This window comes from Nomascus leucogenys, chromosome 4 (genome assembly GCF_006542625.1).
Source record: "Nomascus leucogenys isolate Asia chromosome 4, Asia_NLE_v1, whole genome shotgun sequence".
NCBI lineage: Eukaryota > Metazoa > Chordata > Mammalia > Primates > Hylobatidae > Nomascus > Nomascus leucogenys.
Genome location: NC_044384.1, coordinates 76414670 through 76420724, shown reverse-complemented (window position 1 = coordinate 76420724; position 6055 = coordinate 76414670). Strand labels below are relative to the sequence as shown.

Genomic DNA, 6055 nt, shown 5'->3' with positions numbered 1-6055 from the left:
AGCTTGGCAAAGCTCTGGTTGCTGCTTCAGAATCCAGAAACAGCTGCACTGGACTGCAGCTGACTCCTCTCAACTCCACTGAGGGTGCTCTGTCTAGATTTCTGGTCTTTCCTTTCTGCTTTCATTTGTCCATTCATTTTTTGAACAAATGTTTATTGAGCAACTACAATGTGGTAAGAATATGCTGGATGTTGGGAATCCAATGTTGAGCAAGTATTTTCCTCAACTTTATGTTCCGTATCGGTGGGCACATTCATCTTTTCTGGTGGCAGGATGAATCACATGATCAGTCAGAGCCAGTAAAGCAGGAAATTAATCATCAAATGGATAGAAAGATGCTACAGCATTTCCTGTGTAATTTGGTATCTCCCTAGCCATCTTCCCAGAGAGAGTGTTTTCCTTTAATCCCTTTTTGTTTGAATGGTGAAGTCAGAAACTTTAAAACTAGTGTAGTGTCAGTATCTCCTGGGAAGCATTTTTTAGCCCCAGGAGATGTTTCTATTATATTTTCCAAAATTAAAGTGCTTATCTATTGAAAAAAGTAGCATTGGTTTATGATGCGAATAAGTTCCCTATTTTGTTTTTTGATACTTTCAACTTTTATTCTAGATGTGGGGGTTCATGCACAGGTTATATGGGTATATTGCATGATGCTGAGGTTTGGGATGTGAATGATCCCATTACCTAGGTAGTGAATACAGTGATACGGAAAGGAGACAGGAAAATACTGGGTAGAAGGGGGTGGTTCCCCTGCAAAGGCCCCACCCTCAAGCCTGGAGACCCACAGCCCTAAGTGGGAACAGGCATTTCTGTTCGTGCATCCAAAAAGTTGCCTTTTGTCCCACTACGTCCCCCTATCCTGTACTCATGTAAACCCCGAACCCCAGGCCCCAGAAACAGATGAGGAGATGAGACAGGAGACAAGCAGATGAACAGCGGAATGGTGTGGCAGATAAAGAGAGGAGAAGGAACGTCTGAATGCTGAGAGGAGTTAGGCTGGGGCAGTCAGAGGGATGTTTTGCTGCTGGATTGGGCAAAACTCCAGGGGAAGATCATCTTCCCACTCCATCCCCCTTTCAGCTCTCCATGCATCCCACTGAGAACCACCTCCACCATTCAGTAAAATCCTCCATTCATCCTTCAAGCCTGTGTGTGACTCAGTTTTTCTGGGATGCTGGGCAGGAGCTTGGGATACAGAAAGCTGTCACACTGGCCCTCTGCCCTTGCAAAAAGACAGAGGGTCCATTGAGCTGGTTAACATTTAAGCTGTCTGCGAATGGCAGGGCTAAAAAAGCGTTGTAATACTGGGGCCACAGGCACCCACCCCTAGGCACTACCATGTGGCCGGAGCTCAAAGCACTGCCCCAGTTCCTGCACCTGACCGTCTGTGTGCTCCCCTGTCCATCAGGGGTTTGAGCAGCAATGGTGACAGAAAAGGTGAGCCACACCCCTGTCGCTCAGGGGATTAGAGAACTCTTCTGTTTCAATAGCACCCAACAGTTAGTTTTTTAAACCCTTGCCCCACTTGTTCCCTTCCCCACTAGTATTTCCCAGTGTCTTTTTTCCCATCTTTGTGTCTGTGTGTACTCAATATTTAGCTTGCACTTATATATGAGAACATGTGGTAATTGCTTTTCTGTTCCGGTGTTAATTCGCATAGGATAGTGGCCTCTAGCTTTAGCCATGTGGCTGCAAAGGACCTCAGTTCGTACATTTTTATGGCTGTGTGGTATTCCATGATGTATGTACACCGTATTTTCTTTATCCAATCCACTGCTGATGGGCACTTAGGCTGATTCTATATTGTTGCTATTGTGAATGGTGCTGTGATGAACATACAAGCACATGTGTCTTTTTTGTAGAAAAATTTATTTTCTTTTAGCTATTATCCAGTAATGGGATTACTCAGTCAAATGATAGTTTGTTTTAAGTTCTTTCAGAAATCTCCAGACTTCTTTCCACAGTGGCTGAACTAACTTACATTCCCAGCAGTGTATAAGCATTCCCCTTTCTCCATGGTCTGGCCAGCATCTGTTGCTTTTTGACTTGTTAATAATAGACATTCTAACTGATATGAGATGGTTATCTCATTGTGATTTTGATTTGCGTTTTTCTGATGATTAGTCTTGTTGAGGATTTTTGCATATGGTTGTTGTCTTCTTGTATGTCTTCTTTTGAGAAGTATCTAGTCATATTCTTTGCCCACTTTTTAATGGGGTTATTTGTTTTTTGCTTGTTGAGTGGTTTAAGCTCCTTATACCTTACGGAAATTAGATTTATTGGATGCATAGTTTCTGAGAGTTTTCTCCCATTCTGTAGGTTGCCTGTATACTCTGTTGATAGTCTCTTTTGCTATGCAGAAGGTCTTTAATTTAATTAGGTCACAGTTGTCAAATTTTTTGTTGCTACAGCTTTTGAGGACTTAGTCATAAATTATTTCCCAAGGCTGATGTTTAGAATGGTGTTTCCAAGGTTTTCGTCTAGGATTCTTATAGTTTGAGATCTCACATTTATCTCTTTAATACATCTTGAGTTAATTTTTGTATATGTTAAAAGATAGGTGTCCAGTTTTTTTTTCTGATATATCGCTAGCCTATTATCCCAGCACCATTTATTGAATAAGAAATCCTTTCTCCATTGCTTACTTTTGTTGACTTTGTTAAAGATCAGATAGCCGTGTGTGCATGTGTGACTTTCTTTCTAGGTTCTCTAGTCTGTTGCACTGGTCTATGTTACTGTTTTTGTACTAGTATCATGCTGTTTTGGCTACTGGAGCCCTATAGTATGTTTTGAAATTGGATAATGTGGTGCCTCCAGCTTAGTTCCTTTTGCTAAGGATTGCTTTGGCTATTTGGGCTGTTTTCCATTTTCATATGAATTTTAGAATAGTTTTTCTAATTCTGTGAAAAACGGCACTGTGGCTTGATGGAATAGCATTGAATCTATAGATTGCTTGGGGTAGTTTGGCCATTTTAATGATATCGATTATGCTAATCCATGAGCATGGACTGTTTTTCCATTTGTTTGTGTCCTCTCTGATTTCTTTGAGTAGTGTTTTGTAATTCTCTGCTAGTAGAGATATTTCATTTACTTGGTTAGATGTATTCTTAGATATTTTATCTTTTTTTGGCAGCTATTATTAATTGAATTGCATTCTTGATTTGGCTCTCAGTTTAACATTATTGATGTTTAGAAGTGCTACTGATTTTTGTGCATTGATTTTGTAACCTAAAAATTTAGTGAATTCATTTATCAGCTCCAGGAGCCTTTTGACAGAGTCTGTAGAGTTATCTAGATATGGAATCATATAGTCCGCAAAGAGAGATAGTTTGACTTCTTCTTTTCCTATTTGGGTGGCTTTTGTTTCTTTCTCTTGCCTGATTGCTCTGCTTAGGACTTCTAGAACTATGTTGAACTGTGGTGAGAGTGGGCACCCTTGTGTTGTTCCAGTTTTCAAGGGGGAATGCCTTCAGATTTTGCCCATTCAGTATGATACTGGCTGTGAATTTGTCATAGATTGCACTTATTTTGAGGTACATTGCTTTGATGCTTAGTTTATAGAGAATTTTTATAATGAAGGGATGTTGCATTTTGTTGAAGGCTTTTTCTGCATCTGTTGAGATCATATCGTTTTTGTTTTAAATGCTGTTTATGTGGTGAATGACATTTCATGATTTGCATATATCGAACCAACCTTGCGTCCAAAGAATGAAGCCTACTTGATCATGGTGAACTAACTTTTGATGTGCTGTTGAATTTGGCTTGCTAGTATTTCATTAATGGTTTTGCATCTATGTTCATGAGGAATATTGGCCTGCAGTTTTCTTTTCTCATTGTGTCTTTGCCAGGTTTTAGTATCAGACACCTGATGCTGGTTTCATAGAATGAGTTGCAAAGGAGTCCCTCCTGCTCAATTTTTTGAAATAGTTTCAGTAGAATTGGCACCAGCTCTTCTTTTTACATCTGATAGAATTTGACTGCAAATTCATCTGGTCTGTGCTTTGTTTTTGGTTGGTAGATTTTTAGTAGTTTTCACTTCAGAACTTGATACTAGTCTGCTCAGGGTTTCAATTTCTTCCTTATTAAATCTTGGGAGTTTGTGGGTTCCTAGGATTTTATCCATTTCCTCTATATTTTCTAGTCCATTTGCATAAAAGTGTTCATAATATTCTCTGAGTATCTTTTGTACTTCTGTGGGATTGGTTGTAATGTCACCTTTGTCTTTTCTGGTTGTGCTTATTGGGATTTTTCCTTTTTTTTTCTTTGTGAATCTAGCTAGCAGCCTATCAATCTTATTTATCCTTTCAATAAACCAAATTTTAGTTTCATTAATTTTTTGTATAAATTTTTGGGTCTCAGTTTTGTTCAGTTCTGTTCTGATTTTAGTTATTTCTTTTCTTTTGCCAACTTTGTGGTTGATTTGCTCTTGTTTTTCTAATTCCTCTAGATGTGATGTTAGATTATTAGTTTGACATCTTTCTATGTGTTTCCTATTGTAGAAACATTACATTTTGGTAGAAAATTTGTGGGATGATTTGTTGTGCTGAATGTTAACAACTAGGGCTAATTTAAAAGAACTTTTTCCCTGTCAATTTTAAAGCTTCTTTTACTTCCTTATTTCTCAAGCTGTAGATTAAAGGATTCAACATGGAAATAACAGTGCCATAAAATATAGAGGCCACTTTCATATTCTCCTGGGAATTATTAGAATGAGACTGTAAGTACATGTAAGAGAGTGTCCCATAGAAAATGGCAACTGCGGTCAGGTGGGAGGCACATGCTGAGAAGGATTTTTTCCTTCCTGCACTAGAAGACATTTTCAGGATGGTGGCCATGAAGTAGATGTAGGAAAAGATGACGACCAACCCAGTGGACATCAAGTTAAATCCCACAAATACAACAAGTAACATGATGTTGATGTCAATATTGGAATGTGAAAGGGCAAGAATTGGGGGACCATTACAGAAAAAGTGGTTGATGTTATTGGACTGGCAGAAGGACAGTGAAAATGTAAAACCTGTTTGTACAGAGGCATTTATTGAGCCTATGGTGTATGAACCAGCTACCAAATGGATGCAGACTGTTCAGGACATGATTACGGTATAGTGAAGGGGCTTACAGATTGCAACATAATGGTCCACTGCCATCATAGCCAGGAGATAACAGTCACTGGTTGCAAATGTTGCATAAACCAATAATTGTATCACACAGCCCCGAAATGATATCAAATTATTTTCTTCTGTGAAGTTTTGGAGCATCTTGGGAGTGATAGCAGAAGTGTAACAGATATCAACAAAAGCCAAATGTTGTAGAAAAAAGTACATGGGTGTTTGAAATCTGGAATCTGTGTTGATGAGTAAGATTACTCCAGTATTACCCATTACGGAGGTCACATAGATGAGAAGGAATACAATGAAGAGGATACACCAAAATTCTTGCTGGGCACCAAATCCCAGAAGACAGAATTCAGTCACTTCAGTGCTGTTTCCTCATGCCATGGCTACCAAAACTCTAGAAATGACCGAGAGAAGGACCCAGAAAAGAAGGGAAATCCTTGTGACTTCTTGCAATGAAATGGCTCTGTATTTCACGTCACTTTTTTCTATTTGGATTTTCATGACAAATACAATAGTGTTACTCATTTTCAAATTTAAAAAATTTATTTATTTTTTAAATAAATGAAAGAAGAAATGAATTTATTTTCAAAATGAAAAAGGTTGTCTTAGAAGAAGACTGACTTCTAATGTGTGTAGTTCTTAGAAATATAGATGAACAATATTTCACTATACTAAACAGGCATCCATACCTAAAGTAATATTAAAACATAATTTTGTACCCCTTTAGAAACCTGTAATTATTCACAGCCACCCACCATTTTAATTTTGGATAAAGCTCTTGAAATTAGTACAATAAATTAGAGATAAATTTCCCTAAATATGTTCATGCTTTACATATGTTTGAAGGCTTCAAAGTATCTTTGTATTCATATCCTTAGAATGCAACTCCCATCTAGGTGATACTCTTTACAAGCAAAATACACCTGTTATATAATTGA

The 6055-nt window shown here is 38.1% G+C and overlaps 1 pseudogene; it reads right to left on the bottom strand.

The window, feature by feature from the left end:
• Positions 1-4568: 4568 nt before the first annotated feature.
• LOC100581651 lies at positions 4569-5498 on the bottom strand (annotated as a pseudogene).
• Between the last annotated feature and the right edge of the window lie 557 nt (positions 5499-6055).